The sequence below is a fragment of the Aulostomus chinensis genome, chromosome 10, assembly GCF_037954235.1.
Source record: "Aulostomus chinensis isolate RoL2024-O1b breed Wild chromosome 10, RoL_Achi_v1.0, whole genome shotgun sequence".
Taxonomy (NCBI): domain Eukaryota; kingdom Metazoa; phylum Chordata; class Actinopteri; order Syngnathiformes; family Aulostomidae; genus Aulostomus; species Aulostomus chinensis.
The window spans coordinates 7290777-7308483 of record NC_141329.1 but is presented as its reverse complement, the minus strand read 5'-3'; the positions used below and the strand labels follow the sequence as shown (position 1 = coordinate 7308483).

At 39.4% G+C, this 17707-nt stretch overlaps 2 long non-coding RNA genes across 3 annotated transcripts; one reads left to right on the top strand and one right to left on the bottom strand.

Moving 5' to 3' along the window:
- Positions 1-1366: 1366 nt before the first annotated feature.
- On the top strand, positions 1367-15990 carry LOC147254235 (uncharacterized). Its single transcript, XR_015118024.1, has 3 exons — positions 1367-1678; positions 14945-15007; positions 15942-15990. It is a non-coding gene; the product is annotated as an uncharacterized LOC147254235 (long non-coding RNA).
- Positions 7943-9328, bottom strand: LOC147254236 (uncharacterized). Of its 2 annotated transcripts, XR_015118026.1 has the most exons (4): positions 9275-9328; positions 9156-9199; positions 8777-9038; positions 7943-8150 (listed from the first exon to the last, which is right to left on the bottom strand). It is a non-coding gene; the product is annotated as an uncharacterized LOC147254236 (long non-coding RNA). The 2 variants fall into 2 exon arrangements; XR_015118025.1 differs by lacking the exon at positions 7943-8150 and having other exon boundaries at positions 8644-9038.
- Positions 15991-17707: the final 1717 nt, after the last annotated feature.

The window sequence follows — 17707 nt, the reverse complement described above, 5'->3', positions numbered from 1 at the left end:
ATTAACATATGTGCAACAGACACATCTGTCAGGTTTGTATCTGAAGGAATTATGACTTTGGCTGCTGCTTTCGCCAGTAAAAAGTACCTCTACTCAATCTCTTCCACTTAAAACCCCCAGAATGTAGCCCAGGGTAGAATAAAAAGACAATGACGGCTTTGTCAGTAGTGATGTGTTTCCTAAGTAATTACTGCAGCTCGAGCCAAGCAAAATCAGGTGTCTGGAGAGGATGTGGCCTGTTAGTTACAAAGCTTGAGTGCAAATCTCCTTTTGACACAATATCTGTGAAAGTCAGTCAGGGATTTGTTGATACTATTTGTCATTATATCTAAAATCCCATTGAAAACAAAGGGAGGTATCTTTTAAGCTGTCCGCTCTCTGGAGTGTGCATATATTTAGCTTGAAGCTAACAGTAACTTACGACAGCTAAAACAACTACAAAATACAGCAAAACTGCCCAAAAATATTGGTTTACAAACTCTAAAGTGCATCTTTCAGTATAGCCCAAATCTTCTGCATCCAACCGCATGCTTAGTAATCCCCAAACACTTTGATTTGAGCTAAAAACAAACAAAGCTGCGGTTCAGCGCCATATACATGGCGGGTTCTTTCTCCATTGTGGTGTCACAAGTAATAAAGCAGGGAAAGACATCTTTGTGAGCTCAAGATACATATTTGTGAAGTCTTTAAATGCAAAATACACTTTCTGGGTTCAGTAATGCCTTAAAAGCACACTCAGAAGGTTCTACTAGTTGAGAAAGAATTCATACAATACAAAAATTAAAGATTGCAATCAATTGACTGTTGATAAGCGGCTCCAAAACCCTGCAATGACTAGACCACTGGTGTTGCGTGGGTTCTAGGCTTGCTGTCTTTGCTGTGTGATGCCAATAATTTTGTCATTTCTTTACTAGGACCTCTAAGGCTGGCTCCCACCCATGGACTGCCACGCAACAGTGCGCCGCTATTTCCAGTTTCTTCATGCAGCCAGTGACTTCATAATGTCTTGTTCTGATATTTTGTGGACACATGCTGACTGTTGCTGTGTTCTTTTCCCCTCTGCCTCAACATTTTCTGGACGGAGTCCTAAAGAAAAACAACGAGAATTAGTGTTAGTGCTTGTGCTGAAAAACAACCAGCTGAAAACGTAGAAGGCCAAAGAGAACAGGTAATTATCTGGGTATGTAGTTTGCTCTTCCCTAGTTTCTTTCCTGACTTTTACAGATAAGTATGCTCTGTGTCCATGCAATTGCTTGGCAGACAGTTCAATTCCTTCTGGAGGGGGACGGGGGGGCTGTCTCTCACTCTCTCCCTTTTGAATGTGTCTCTTTCCCTCTCTCTCTCCCTTTCCTTGCTGGCAGCAGCGTCTGTACTGTTGGCAGGAGTGACCAGAATAAAAACAGCAACACCAGACATAGAGGGGGGAAAAAAAGCAAAGTGATCCATTGAACCAGAGTCTTTGCCCTCTTTTAATTACGTCGAGTCCATATTTTTTTCACCTTTTTTTTTCCTCCCACTCTTTAAGACTTTGGGTTAATGTTAATTAGCTAGAGGAGAATAAAACCAGCTGATCTGGAGAGGGGTGGTGCATTTTGGAGCGAGATGGCTAACAGAAACATTCCGTTGCTCTTCTGTGGACTCTTCCTCCTAGCACTGATTCAGCCCTCTCTTCAAGGAGGTAAGTGTGTGTCACGGGGAAACCGAGCAATGACCTTCGCTCCATCAATCACAGAGTAAGAACAGGTGCAATCTTGTTGTGCCTCTTTGTCCTTGTCAGACATAAAACATTAGATCTCCAGCAATTATAGCAAGTTTGATTGTTGCTTATCAGCAACAAGTAGAACCTTAAATGAAACCTTTTCAGTGTTTGAGCCATATAATTTATTGTTTGCAGTTTGATTTACTGTCAATTGCATGATATAAAACAAATGTATTCAGCGCTGGATTTTATTGTTTACAACATTCCCTGTTCATCTTTACCAAAGAACATTCTGTAGTTGCATTATGTCTTATTTTGGGTTTGTTCGGTGATTTAAATGTATTTGTACATTTCAGATCCCTTGCTGCAGGCATGAAGCATGTTAAGTCTGAGTTATGTCCTGCACGCTTACTGAATCCCTGCAGTGTTTACACTGAGATAAATAATTAGCATCATATTCACACTAGTTTGAGGTACAGTTCATTATCACCCAGCCCTTGGTTAGATATCGGTATCCACAGGCTTGTCATAGCTCTATATTAAGTGAGCCGTTCTATGTTGTGTCCAAACACACTTCATCCTTTCTAAAGTTTTTTTCTCACTATTTATGGTGAGATAGTTGCAGGGATGCTTTCTTTTTTGTGGGTGGGGAAACTGAACACATTGTTGGCCGCCATTTGCACATATTTCATCCAATCTTCACCAAGTTTGGTGCTTACTATATTTAGGTGTCCCCAAACATGACTTATGAATTTGTTTTGGTTTTGATTGTTTGTTTTTTTCATTTGATTGTTCTAATGTTTTCAATCCAAAACTAGGATATGCAACCAACCCCATTGGACACAACTAAATGAAGTGAGGCTGCTACGTCAATAATGCTACTAAAAGTGCAGCTGGAGAGAGCAGACCTCCGCCAAGGTCCATATAATATTCCCTGAGAAATTAATGAAAATATCCAGAGAAAAGAGTTATTGCATGTTTAATATTGTTTTATGAAAATTAACATTATGATGCAATGTCTGATCGCCACAGCGATGTTTGAGTAACACGGGGTAAAGTGGCCCCATCCCTGGGATGACGATGGAAAGCAGAACTGCAGCTCATTACTCAAAGTAAAAGAGGATGAAACGTGTTAAAACAGTAACATGAGTTAAGATACACAGATCTCAGACATAAATGTCAGTCAAGCATTTGGCAGAAGCCAAAGACATCAGAGACGCACTTCAGTCCATTGATCTGAATCAGCTGGGAGGCTTCAGAGCACTTCAGTTACTGAGGGAGACCATGAATCAGCTGAGAGACACCTCGCAAGCGTTGGCTTATCACTGAAAGGCCATTACTGCCGTTGCCTAATTTTTATGTGAAGAAACAGGAGGTTGCTTGACTCAATAATATTATTTTCATGAATTGGAAGAAATAGAATGTTTCAAAAGTGTTAGTAATATGTGTATTTTCTGCTTTGATAGCAGCGTTATGCAAGAAGACAAATTTAAGCCTTTTGGCAAAAAACAAAATCTGAGTGGAGGAAAAAAATGTAGCCGTAAAAACAGAAAATTGTGTTGTAAAACCTTCTACGGCACTAGTCAGGTTTCCATTAATGTATTTTTATGCACATTTTGAAATATTGCATTTGAAAAGATAATCTTTTGATATTTTTTTTCCTTTTCAAAAAAAGTGATGGACAAAAGTGGGAGATAATAGCGTAAAGCATAATGTTGCAGTCTTTGATTTACGTAGCCTATTTGATACGATCTTCACCAGTTGATGGAAACAATACAACACAATATTGCAATGCAATAATTTGGCGATACACATATTTTTTTCTATCTTGTTTCTATCTTGTTTCAAAATTTTCTTGGCTCATTCTCCTTCCCTGCACCAACTTGTACTTAATGGTATGTTTCGCACAATCCTGCAAAAAGACAAACGTATAAATGACATACTAAAGTAAGTAAGATAATTTACATTTTCAATTTAATCAGTAGGATGGAACTTGGCGCACAGCTTCTCCCAAAGCATGGTACCAGTATGTTGGCATTGGGTTTTTTTTGTGCAATGAATTCTAGATATAATTTAATCTCCTACACACACACACACACACACACACACACACACACACACACACACACACCAATGCGGGTTTACTTGCCTCCAGGCAGTATATATGGGCCGTGTGTAAAGCTCAGGGTCAATCCTACGACGTATTAGGGAGAGAATAGTCATACCCTCGTTGACCTTGCAGGTGGACTGACAGAGAGTGTGAGTACCCACATTGACAGCTTGAAGCTTCCCAGTCTATCAAAAGCCAGGAAGCAGCAACACACAGATTTGACTGGTTCATTTGAAGTGCTCAAGTGCAGTTTGAAGCTATAGCTTATCTGTTTCCGACAGAGAGAGGGGAGGAGAAAGCAGGGCGGTGGTGATGGTGTGTGGGGGGGGTCATGCCTTTCCTCCCTCTCTCATTCATTCGGAGTTTGCTTTTTCTCTCTCTTCTGCATCATTTTGTTTTTTATCTCTGTCTTTGTTTTGGCTGAGATTCAATTCATTAAGAACTGGAAAATATGTTTAGCCTCTCAGACTATTGGTCAACTCCACTTTTGTTGTACTTACTTGCTTAAAAGTCTGAACTGTTTATGTTTCTTATCTTCTAGTAGCCTGAAGGAAATAATTTGTCCATATAAACCCTTACTTCTGCAAGCTGCTCTGCTGAGTTGCTCTCTTTAGAAGACAAAGTTTTATCGAAGTTGTTCCTGTCGGATCACAGATTGTATCGTCTAAAAGAAAGGAAAAAAAAGTGCATTCCCCGCATCTGTCTCATGGCACATTTAATCCTCTTTTCTGTGCCAGGTACACTTCACTCAAGATATCAAGATGCATTCAGACAAAATATGGAGCAGGAAATCAGCCAAGAAATATCGATATTGGCTTCGGACCACAGCGTCACATAAGTGTTGAATCTATCCCTTACATTTATGTGGTACTCAAACCAGCTCCATCTGTGCTCTCTAACTTGGAGAAAGGGAAGAAAGAAAAAAAAAAACCCTCTCGACTTGGTCCAAGGGTCAATTATCTGTGAATAACATGAACCTCATTAACACCCAATCTACTCATTTAATGCCTCCGCACAGAAAACACCTCATCTGCTTGTGAAATTCAGCGCTTGAATTATGATAGAGTGCAAGTCCTATCTGAATGTTTCCCTCTGTAGAGTTTAAATGAGTTATGGTCCGAGTGAAAACATCTGGGAAGGGGGTTTGTTAATAGATATGCCCCCTGACATTTTATTAAACCATGTGCAGGTACTCTATGTTTGGTTCCCCCTCATGCGATGAAGGACACATGGTTGCAGTGAGTTGGATGTCATTCTTCTCGCAATGATTTCATGCTGATGCAATTTAGACTTGGTGACCACAGTTTTGTTTTTTTTTACCGCCGCATGAGATAGCTGAAGCCAGGCTTACACTGCTGATAGAATTATTTGAAAAGATTCCCAAAGGACTTAAATCGAGCTGATTTTTCAGTGCCTGAATAATAAATGATTGAGCTGAGTCTTTCAACCATATAGCCAACAATAAGTCTGCTAATAACAGAACACGGCTCGAAGAGGTGAAGTGAAATTACCATAGTGCTTTTTGTTTGAGGGACCCAGCCGTAGGTTATGTGATGATGCCACAAAGCATTAATGCTTTGAGTCTTGACGGTTATCTCTGCTTTTTCCTTTAACTTTTATCTCAGAAAAACTCAGGATCAAATGGGGGGGGGGGGGGGGTAACTTTTGGTTACAAAACAATGGGAAATGCTCATCCAAAAAAACAAACAAACCAAAAAAACCCAACCTTTTCAGCACTGACATCTTGTGACATCAGCAATGCCCAATTTTGGCAATGCTCAGATGGCCGGCTCTTCATATAATTGAGAGACAGTCAGACGAGCACAGAGGGATTCCTTTATGGATAGATGTAAGAGCGTGATAGTGTGTGTGGCTTCTGGCCGGAGGAGGGGGAAAAAGAAAATATTAGTGGAAAATTTGACACAAAAGCCGACAGAGATTGGTCATTATGTATTGAAGTATTTGTACACAATTAAGAAACTGCAGCAGATACAAAAATTTCTACATTTATCAACTATTTTTATGAAAATAATGGACATAAGTGATATATAAATTGAGTCCATAAAATTTGTGCGATCGCCAAATGAAATGACCACGAGAATCATAATTTTAGAGACCCAGGGTGGAATTACGACATTTTTACAAAGTTTTTTTCCTACTCTTAAGTCATCCTCCAACCATCGAGTGTATGTCTGTCTGATGGTCTATGATTCTCTTTCCTCTCATCCTTCTTTGCGTGGTTCTTTTTCCTTAGAGCAGGACTGTTTTCACAATTCCCCCCGTTGAAGCCATCCCCACTAAGTTACCTGGGGAAAGTTAACGATTGCTAATGGGAAGAAAACTTCACTCTCTGTCTGTTTCGGTTGGCATGATATGCAGTGCCATAAAGTTTGGATTGCAGGATTACATGTAACTTTTTTTTTTTTACCTTGATACATGTTGCATTAATCCAGACAACCTCAACAACCAGCTGATGGTCGAGCCAAAGTTATTAATTCAATTTTTTATGATGGACACATTTAATGGTGCACTTCTGACAAGCCAAAGGAAGATGAAAAGAGCAAAAAATAGCTGCTCTGTTACTTCATTGTCTTGAAAGAATTAAAGAAGCTGTGTGAGCTTTAGTAGTACTTGAGGCCAGTTTGCCTCATTTGGCATTGGCCTCATTCAGCCCCGAGACTTCAGAGGAATTAAATACATTAATCAGTGACTGACAGTCCCCTGGGTATTACTGAAGTTTGATGAAATCAAGGCAAATTGGATGGCATGCCATGGGTGTCTGAAAACATTATTAACGTCAGCATTACCCTATGACTGCTGGTAGACACTCAAACGCTCTTTATTCCTCGAGTAAGTGCTGCTTCAGGCTTTATTGAGTGTGTTGTGAACACCTCTCTGGCTCTAATCCCTTTTTTGGCAAGAGTGAATGGACCACGGCATACTGGATGAATGTGACATCCCAGAGTGCAACAACACTATCCTGCAATTAAAGAAATAGACCAATTCAAACATCACAAGAAAAAGACACAGCAAGGGTTCTGTTGAATTTCCTCAGCTTTTTTTGTTTTTTTTAAAATGCTGGACCCACAAAGGCATTTTAATTTGGTGATGTCGAGTGGTTTGGTGTAATTTGCAGTGAGGTGACCTCATTCAGTGCTCAGCGAAACACTGAAAGAACTTGCTATTGTGAAAGAACTGTTATTCCACAGTTTTCATGTCCTTCTGGCACCCGTCCTGGGAGAGTGTTATGGGATTCAAAAGTTCTATCTGTAGTTTTATGTGAAAGCATATTGGTTGGCTGGGAAGCACCTCTATGCATCAAAATGTCGAGCCATAAGTGGTTACCAACACTTTGGCCCACAGTTTCTCTATCACCATATTCAGCACAGCTACTGTGAGGAATTTTGTATGATACAGGTCAAAGGTTTATGATTACTTGCTTTTGTAGACACATAACTCAAAAGGACTGCACTGTCGAGGATATGACACGAATGATTTTGGTATTGGTAGTTTTATTTTTGTGAAACCAATGGGCTGTTTCTCACCAGAATGCTTACCTGACAGTCCAACATGCTTGGGTTTGCCTTAAAACCTTGGCTTACATGTGTGCATGGTTATTGAGTTGATTTTCATATAAAGTTATCCCCACTGCTAAAAATACAACAGTTGATAATAAAAAATAAATGTCAGCTCCATTAACTGTATAAAAGAAGTGGACATAGCTTCCGGGCCTGAGAGCTTGTGCCAGTGCTTAAGTGCGTTAAACCTGCATGTATAGTATACGGCCAGCAGGGGGCACAGTAACAAATACAATTGATTTCACTTCATTTATTGCATCGTTGCAATATTTTCCTTCTTAGTTTATGGCCCCAGTAGCTAGCTTCAAATCTTTTTTCAATATTGCATAATGTCACTTTCATAACCACCTTGTGATTGTCATCTCACTACCAAGGTGATGTGGAGCCAGGATAGAGGTGCTCCACCTGTCCAAATGCATCATATTCCTAAAAAAAGAAGATGGTCTTAGACAAAACGGCAAACGTAATGCTTCCAAACTGCAGTAGATAAACCCGTGGGTGATATCATGTGGCTACGTCCACTTCTTTTAAACAGTCTGTGGTCGCAGTCAGATGTTTGGTCTGTGATCAAGCAGTGCCAAGTGTTGAACAAAGTAGCACATTAGCTAAGGTGATTCATTCCAGCCACTCGGAGCAGCCCCTTACTAGCAGAGGTCTAGCAGAAGTCTCTGCACTGCAGGCTTGCAGTCTGAAATGGCTCCTGTCAGGAATGTTTTCATCTGGACTCGCCAACCCCCTATTGATATCCAGTGTGCGTCTTTGTCTAGACACAACATAAAAACAATTCTAAATTAAAAGCCTGAACCTATGATGATAAACTGATGAGAAAGATGGCAATAAATTGAAGTCCTGAATAAACACATTACATCAGTACAATCAAAACCTTATGAAAACCATAAATGCTTTGTTGTATTAGTTTCAGTACATTTTTTTTTGGGGGGGGGGGGTCTTTCAAATCCTCCCAGGTAATCTTCAGTGTGCAGAGAATAAGTCAAGCATCCCGGAATTCTTGCTTCCTCAATTTCATGGGGAAGGATGATTGAGCCACTAAGTGATTTTTAAAAATTTAATTATTTGTTTTTTTATTTTGCTCATTGAAGAATGTGTTTGGTTAAACATTGCGGCTTTAGACAGTTGGCATCAATACGCTGGTCTTAGCCAAACAGTGAGTTTTAGTAACACGTCTACTGCAGAACATGACAGCTTCACTTCCCACAAACACTTTATAAAATGTCTGCATATTTTCAGGTGTTGGATCAATTAAGCAGAAGGGAAAAAGATATTTCACATTGTGTTTAGTCTGACATTTTGGATGGAAGTTATATAAGAAGGCTTCAGAAACCAAAAGGCAAATGAAAGGCGAAACAAAAAAACTATCTAAACAATTACCCGTAAATATATGGGACTCTGTGGATTAACTTTGCTTCCATAGCAGCGCCAGTTGTTCTATCCGATACAATCACATGAAACAGTTTCTGGGATGTAGTCATAATTTGTTTGTTCCACTCGCTTGCTCAACCATGGCTTATTCTTTCATCATGTTCAACTCTTTGAAACTTTAACAGGAGAATCCACAGCTATCACAGACCTTTTTCCTAGTTTACTAATCCTGTAATGATCCCCTGTCCACTGTCAGCTTCCATTAGAAAGGCTATACCCAAGACACCCAAAGGCAAGCAAGAGAACAACAACAAGATGAGAACCAGGTCCTCCTAAATCCTTAAAATATTGTCATCTGTGGGCTGTGTGTTGGTGTGCCAGCGCATACCTCACAGTGAGGCTCTGCTTCAGAGACGTGTCACTGGGACAAGTCTGGGCCATTGTAAAAGGGAATAAAGTTAGATTAGGCTGTAATGATAAGATGGATGTTCCCATTTAGATTTTTACCTCTTTAGATGCTCCACACGCTTTCCTCTTTTGTCTGCTGTGGAAAAAAGACAGTGCAAGGGTTGACTGATAGTAGGTCAGCTGTCACATGTCTGATAACCGGCAAATGAAAGGTTGCCAGGAGCCATAGTGTTTGTTTCACCACAGTGTTGCTTTGGTTCTGCAGTATGAAAGCTTTCCAGCAAGAGAGAACCAAATATTCTCTTCTGGGACGGTTGTTTTGGATACGTCTGAACACAGCAAACAGTTTTCCAAAATCATTTATTTTATCAAGAGTGATGGAAAGAGTGGTGCAGATTTGTGAGTCAGGTGGTATCAACACATCAACATTAGGACAAACAATGTTGACCGCAATGATCGAGAGTGGTAATGGTCCTGAAAGTCCTAAAAAAAAAAGCACAGGGAACGCGGCAATTAATGCTTGTGAGTTCTGTCCAACTAAATACTATGAGAATTCTTTTATCAAATCTTCTTCCATCCATCTTCCATAACTGTGTTCATTTATTTTGTAAAAAAACAAAAAACAATTACTGAAAAAACGTAGCAGCGGGTCAGAGAAATGTCTCATTACTCACTAGCTTGTTTTAAATGAGGTGAAACTAAACTCTTTCAGTTCAAAAAGAGCGTTATGTGCTATAGAAAAACACATTATTGGCTCTGGTTTGATCATTTCTGATATAAGATCTCCTATTTTGTCATGCTGTTCAGTCAAATGTGGACCCCTAACCTCCGTTGTGTAAGGTTTTAAGCCACTTTCTCTCCATAGAAACTTAAAATTTATTTACTAAACATGCATACCGGTATATTCTCTTGTAATGGCTTTATTTCCAGTATCAGTACCTTGAGGCCAATATATCAAACAAAAATACCTTGCCAGGAAAAGATTTATTGATGCAGAGACTCAAAATATGATACAACACAAAACAATATCTTCGAGGTGTTGTTTTAGATCTGCCCACCTTATTACTTGTGTGCGATGGACAATTTCAACTCATCAAAATTTGAAAAACAGTAAAATTTCCAAAAGAAGTGATAGAAACACTTCTTTTGGGAATAAGCTCTGATAGTAATTGCAAGCCTCACGTGATTGACCAGCTGTTTTTGCAGCTGGCGTCTTCCTGGATAGTCCCAAACTTCGTCTTTTTCTCCAGACAGCATGCAACATAGCTAATACCAGCTGGCACAAATGAACAGTTACAACTAGCCTGACTGAAATTAATTCCCCAAGACAAGTTTTTTTTTTTTCTGTAGATTGTCTAGACAGCCTTTTTTTACACCCTGTTACAGCCATGAAGAGCCTGGCCTATACAACCATCTTCTAACAAAAAAATCCCATGGCGTAGCTTGGTTTATTCACTCCAAATGAGTTGATGGAAATACACCAAATTTGCATTTCCTTTTTTGCGACATTTCCAGACTTCACTTAAAATTAGCAGTGAAATCGAAACATTACTACTGTCGTCTGGAAATTCTATCCTCTAAAAACTGGATTCTGATCATGGAATTTCTCAATTACTGGGTTGTACTATAATAGGAAATATATAATAATAGGAAATATAGTAGTTTATGACAATTTCAAACTGACAGAAAATTAGATTTTCTCCCCTAAAAATGTCACCCATGTAGTGAATGATCCAAAATTGTTAGATTTCTCATTAAATATAGGTTATGGTAGACAGATTAAAATTCTAAAAGAGACATATCCTACTTGGCAAACAAGATTGTTCATTCTGGACTAAATTCATAATCAACATGGCATTTTTGCTTCCCCAAAAGGGACCTCAATGGCTGCCAATCAATACCTCATTGGAAACCCATGTGAACATTTTGGATGGGAAACCAGGTGTACAATTCCAGACACTTGTTCTTCACATTATGATTGACACAGGAACTTCACAGCGAGTAGAAGTGTGTATGATTATGTGTTACTTCCCGTCTGCTGATGACTAGCAGACACTTCGTTCAATGTGAGCCCTGGATCACATTGAAATCCAAAGCAGAGTGCTGATAAATCTAAATCACTGTCAGGATTCCTGTGGGTGGATCAACACCATCATCCACTTAGTACACTTCATTTCTGTAGCTTTAAGAGTAAGCACAAGGGGACTGTCCTCCCGAGAGAAGACAATAACAGCTGTGGTAATTATGGCAGGAGGAATTCCATTAATGTGAATGTGCAGCAGCAAAGTCCCAATGGGTCAGAGAAACAATTTACTTGGAAACTTGCGTATTTCCATGGAAAGAAAGCTTTGCTTGCTTTAGTCGTATTTCAGTCTGAAACTACGATTTTTCCTCAACCTAACTACTCACAAGCAAACCGCAGGAGTATAATTTTTTTGTTCCTCAATTAGATTTTAACGTACATGAAGAAGACTTACTGGTCCCATGTTTTCCTTTTCTCACATTCCCCATCCAAACAAGTTGTAAAATAGTCCCACATTTCTTGCTCAACTCACTGCTGAACCTGCTCCAGACTGAATAATGTAATTTTAAGTAATGACCTTTACCGTGTCATGCTGAGAACACGGGGCTGTGTGTGATGACTGCTTCGCCTACTTCAGGAAATATAAGATCAATAAAATCACTACAAGGTCATTGATTTTCAAATCTTTTTCCTCTGTATCATTAATCATTCCCTAACACTCCAACTGTTGGCTCCAGTCAACTGTGAAATAAATCCTGCCTCATCTAATCCCTCGTGCTCTACAAGTCAATCTCCATCTTTCACATTAAATTCCAGGCCATTCTCATAACCTGGCTGAGATCATTACATACGTATGATGATGACGATAGTTTGAAGAAATCATAAATGTATTAATGTGGGTCAGGTCACGTGGCAGAGGTCATTGTGCGCCTTATTTGGATGTGTGGCCTCAATGAACTTAATGCACTCGGTGGAAGTGGTACAGTAGCATGATGGGATTCCAAGCAGAGGAAAAACGGAGCCTGGCTGCCGATGGCGAGACAGGAAATCCTCCTTTTGATTGTGAAACGAAGGAACAATCACTCCACCCTCTATGTGTGGTGCCTGCACCTGAGACGGAGGCAATGGCATCGGTACACCAACCCACAAACACACTTTTGGGTTTCAATTAGGTGCGTGGTAAATAAATACTGAACTATGGAATGGTCTTCATTTTTATTTGAGCATGAAAGATTTCCAGATCTTTTTAATCAGCACTCAGTACTACAAGAACAAACCGCAGTCCCCATGATCTGTCAGGTTCAGATGAGAGTCATCCTGCCTCTCATCTGCTTGTGGGTTTATTCATGGAGTCATTTATAATCCATGACATAATTCTTCCCATTTACCACAATGCTTTCTGCTTGAGCAAAGTTAGCCACTACTGATTATGTAGCTGGGTTAATATAATACTTATGTTTCTATATGGTCTACACAGGCAGCCATCGCCCAACAGCTTAGCCATTTCACTATCCACACAAAATCAGACAAAATGCAAATTATTGAGCTTAGCCGTTAATGTCAGTAGGGCAGAGCAAGAAAAAAAAAAAGATTAGAAAAGAAAAACTGCTTCCAGGCTCATTTGTTCTGTCCCGCCAAACAGCACCGAACAGGGGCCAAATCTGCAGACTTTATGTCATTATAAATGCCTGGAGGACTGTTGTTGCATGATGGGGACAAAAAAAGTAAACCAGCTGCAAAAAATTGTCTTGTTGTGCATGACTAACATGTAGCGGCTTCAACTGATTACAATGGAAATTGTCTGCACCAGCCACTAGTTGAAAAACTGACGTGTTATATTCTTGTCCTTTTGAAACGAACCAGTACCAAAACAATTTTCCCCAGGACTTACTTAGCTTACTTAAGAAAATAGATACATTATATGATCATTATGTATCCTGCATCCAAAATTTGTTGCATCCCTGGAGGAACGTGAATCAATATCTTCACAATACCATGCAATGATGGGCGTGAGAAAAGCAGACTTGGGAAATGCAGTTGCTTTTGGCCAGAGGAGGCGCCACTGAGTAGAAAAACTCAACATTCCCAGTAACAGCTTCAGTCAAAGGCAGGCCCATGATTTTTGTTCTTTCTAATCAGATTGGATTGTTGTCCTTGCTACTTCATCTTGGACAACTCCGTTATATCAACAGGTTTGAGTTAGTTTGAACTGCAGAGGAGACCTTCAACTTTAATGAAGAGAATATTGCAAACTTCTTTGCTCATTTTATTTGGGTCATCCAAGACTTTTTTGTTTAACTTAAATGTTGTATCCTGTATATGTTATAATTCCTTGACAACCTTTCCAGCAGTTAATTCTTACAGCATGTTTCTGTATTTGGCACCTCGCTGATTAGCACTGACTGCTCATCATCTTAACTGTACAACATAAATAATACAGACATTATTATGACAGAAACCCATTAAATATGTCAAAGCTTGTTAGTGAAAAGGGCAAAGCTGTCTTCATTGCCATGGACCAATATGCAGGCATGCTTAATAAATATAAAATTCTCAGTTTTTTATTCACACTTTAAACCCAGCTGACGCTGACTCATATTGGAAAGACACTGAACAAACATAAACCTTGAAAAATGACAATCACGCTGACATGAAAATCCAACATTGGAGCTAAAATATCCAAAGACATAAAAGTTTGGGTGTTAAAACTGTTTTGAGGGGCAAAAAACTTAAACCATAACCTAAAATAAAGAGAAATCTATGCAACCAGATGTGCATAGCACATGCATTTTGTCACCTGATGTCACAACCTATATTACCGGCTAACCACGTAGGAAGGAAGTCATGAATTGTCATTAGATCGGACAGTAACACTTTGTAAGATTCTTCCTTTAATGTACACAGACAAAATGCAAAGTGAAATTTTCACATCATCTTTGCTAATAAACACATGAAAGCCTTTTACATATGGTTTACATTAATTGGCCTTCCAACAATTGTAAGAGTCTTTAGTCAAATAAACTGTGGTCGTGCTGTCCCATTCTCTCCATTTTGTTGTGTTTTTAGTGATATAAACCAGGTTTCCCCCCTGAAAAAAATTTGACTTTGTAATTTTGGCCTTAGCTCACAGGTCCCACTGGATTTAGTCGTTACTTGTCCCAGAACAACTGATGTCTTTTTTTTTTTTTTGGTCCTCCCTCTCTTTTATTTCCGTTGTTACTTGTTCACATGAGGCCACCATGTCTGGGATCCAGAACGACCATCTCAGGAGTTGCTTCGGGCCCCAGCCAGAAATCAGGCAAGAAAAGAGTCCAGGGGATGTAGGTGGGGGTTGATGGTGTCCACAGAGCTGCAGCAACTTTCTAAAAGAGGGGTTCCAAATGCAATACCTCATCAGAATGAAAACAACTGGAATTTTCTCCTAATCAAGCCTATAAGGTTTCTGTTTTTTTCCTCCTGCTTGAGCAGTTGTATTCACGTTTCATTGTCCGGCCCATCACCGTCATGACCTGGGGCAGCTGCGTATGCCAAGGACAGACCTCAGTATCGCTGTCTGGGTCACACATGATGAATGTGTTTTGGAATGTTTGTCTAATAAATGGGGTCATTGTTTAGAACTGCTGTTTCAAGCGTTGCAATGAAAAAAAATGCATGGCTGTCAAGTATTTGGACACATTTGTAGGTTGTGTCAAAATGGTTGTTGATAGAGAATGACCTCTTGCGTTTTTTTCTGCTGTGTGTTCCAGGCGTGTATGTACCACCTGGTGCTGGGATAGGACCAGGAGGAGCTGGAACTGGATTCTTTCCAGGTAACAAAGCCTTCAATGTCCATCAGGATCGATTCAAAATAATCCAGAACAGCCACAACAAACAAAATCTGTTTGTCTTTAGCCGACATATTGCTGTTAATTCAGACTGCTGCGGACCAGACGTTTATACAGACAAACAAAAGCATAAAAAAATAACAGAAAGTGAACCAGAAAATCCACTAAAGCAAAGAGTATGTTTTATTTATCGCATTTAAAATGTGTTGTTCATGTCAAACAATAATAAAAATGTGAAATGTCTGTATTCCTCATCAAAACTAATAATAATGTACCTCTCATGGCCCAAAATAACAAACGTAATCTTGCAGAATGCCCACACTGATCTTACCCTTCGCTGTTCCCTGTTGGGAAACATTATTAACAATAGGACAAGTAAAATGTTGATAAAATGTCTTTGCCTGAACTGATAATTGCCAGGTGCAAAGATTGTGGTATATGTTTTGTAAAAACATGAATTGTATCTCTTTCAGTAATGCCCTTCATTGATATTATTTCCTCTTACATTGTAGAGTGTTTGGAGTTTCTTTGCTAACAGTTTTTTTGTATTAATATCAACTCTCTTATTGAATCTTGTGGATAGAAAAATGTATATCTACAGTGAATAATTCACAGCGCAGAACTTTCACTCATGTTCACGTTTGAAAAATATAACCTGAAATCGATATGAACGCCAAATGTTTGGAACTCTGCTCCATTTGAACATTCAAGCAATCACACATATATTTAAATACAGTGTATAATCATATAAAGACACATTACCCCAAAGGACACAGTATGTTATCCCGGTGTCCACGGAGGAGGAGGAAAGACAGCCGATGGAAGAAACGATGAATTACTGAGCCAAATAACTCCATGACATCATTACATGTAGGCAGCATACCATAACTCATGCTCTGTACGATTGTTGTTTTACAAGGATCCACTGGAGGAGTCCCTGCAGGCTATAAACCAGCCAAAGCAGCAGGTGAGTATAGGAGACTTTTGATTTATGGTTATTTTTTTCTTTTTCTTTTTCCTTAAAGAAAAAAAACGTTTTTTTGGAATCCCATCTGGTTCATCATGAACTGCTGCATGAGCTACTGCATCAGCTGTTTTGATCAGTGTGGTCAATTGATGAAAGAAATGATCAAATTAATTACATGCTCTTTAATTAATTAATCTATATGAATCACATTTATTGATTGATTGATTATTAATATTTCTGACAAGGATTTAAGAAATTTAATTTCAAACAAGAGTAAATGTGTGACTAAATGAAAGGATAAGGCGGCACGGTGGTGCAGTGGTCAGCACTGTCGCCTCACAGCAAGAAGGTTCTGGGTTTGAGCCCCAGCTCAGGCACAGGATCTTTCTGTGTGAGTCTGCATGTTCTCCCTGTTCCTGTGTGGGTTCTCTCTGGTACTCCAGCTTCCTCCCACAGTCCAAAGACATGTAAATGGGGACGAGGCTGATTGATACTCTAAATTGACAGTAGGTGTGGCTGTGAGTGTGAATGGTTGTGTGTCTCCATGTGTTGGCCCTGAGATAGACTGGTGACCTGTCCAGGGTGAACCCCGCCTCACACCTGCAGGCTGCTGGGATAGGCTCCAGCCCCCCTGCAACCCTTAACAGGATAAGCGGAAGAAAATGGATAGATGATAGGATGAATTTTAAAAGATGTTCTTCTTCTTTGAATTTGTGGCAGACAAGATGGAGCAAAGGCATATTTACTGCCCTCTATTGGTCAATTAAGGGGCAAAGTAAAATTATTTTTTTATTTTGCTAGGGTTTTAATTGAATGGAACTGAATCATTCTAGCTGAGGTACTGTAGGAAAATTAATTGATTAAAAACACTGTGAACATGTATGTCTAAATGTGCCATAACACTTAGAACCTTGGTATGAATTTGTTCTCACTGTGGGTGGGAATCTTTTTTACTCTCAATTTAGTCTTTCAGATGGAAAGGAAAGCCTCATGAGTGTTTGTAACTCCTTGCTCCTGACAGCTGTTATGTACCTCTTGTAAGTGTCAATCATTGAAGCTCTCAAATACTGCAATGTTACAAGACAATAAGATGTCAAAAGCAAGGAGTTAAAAATAATCTTTAGGATTTATTTTTTTATTGGTGAGACTCATCGAGGGTTAACAAAAATCTTCAAGAGTGTAAGAGCCAATTTCATGAATGAGACCTAATGAGCCTCGAGAACTGTGCAACTTCCTACAACCCACACGCCCAAAATCAGCAAAGAAAAAAATGGCAAGCTTTCTCCAGCAAATCTTTACGAGGTCAAGACAAAGTAGTAGAAGCGCTCCTGGGTCTTTGTGTTGATCACATACAGGTGTTCTTCGTAAACTTCAGGTGCACTGTGTTTATTCCAGCTTGTGAAGGGTTCATTGCATCGGTGAGGTTTCAGTAAAAATGTAGAAATCCAAGGCACACCCTGAGAATGAGTGTTGAATTAAAATGTCTTTATTACGCATGGCCGCATCTTCAAAATGACCAACAAGTTATGACCTCTCTCGTCTTCATCACTCAACCATGCAATGAACTCTTCACAAGATGCAATCATCTTTTAGAAGTTTTCTGTGAAATAAATGGTGTTGTCAAATGTAAAGAAATCAGTGTTAAAGGTTCATGTTAAGCCAGGTTGTCTTCCATATCGAACAATGGGAGTCTTTAGGTTTGGGGCTTTAGCTAAACT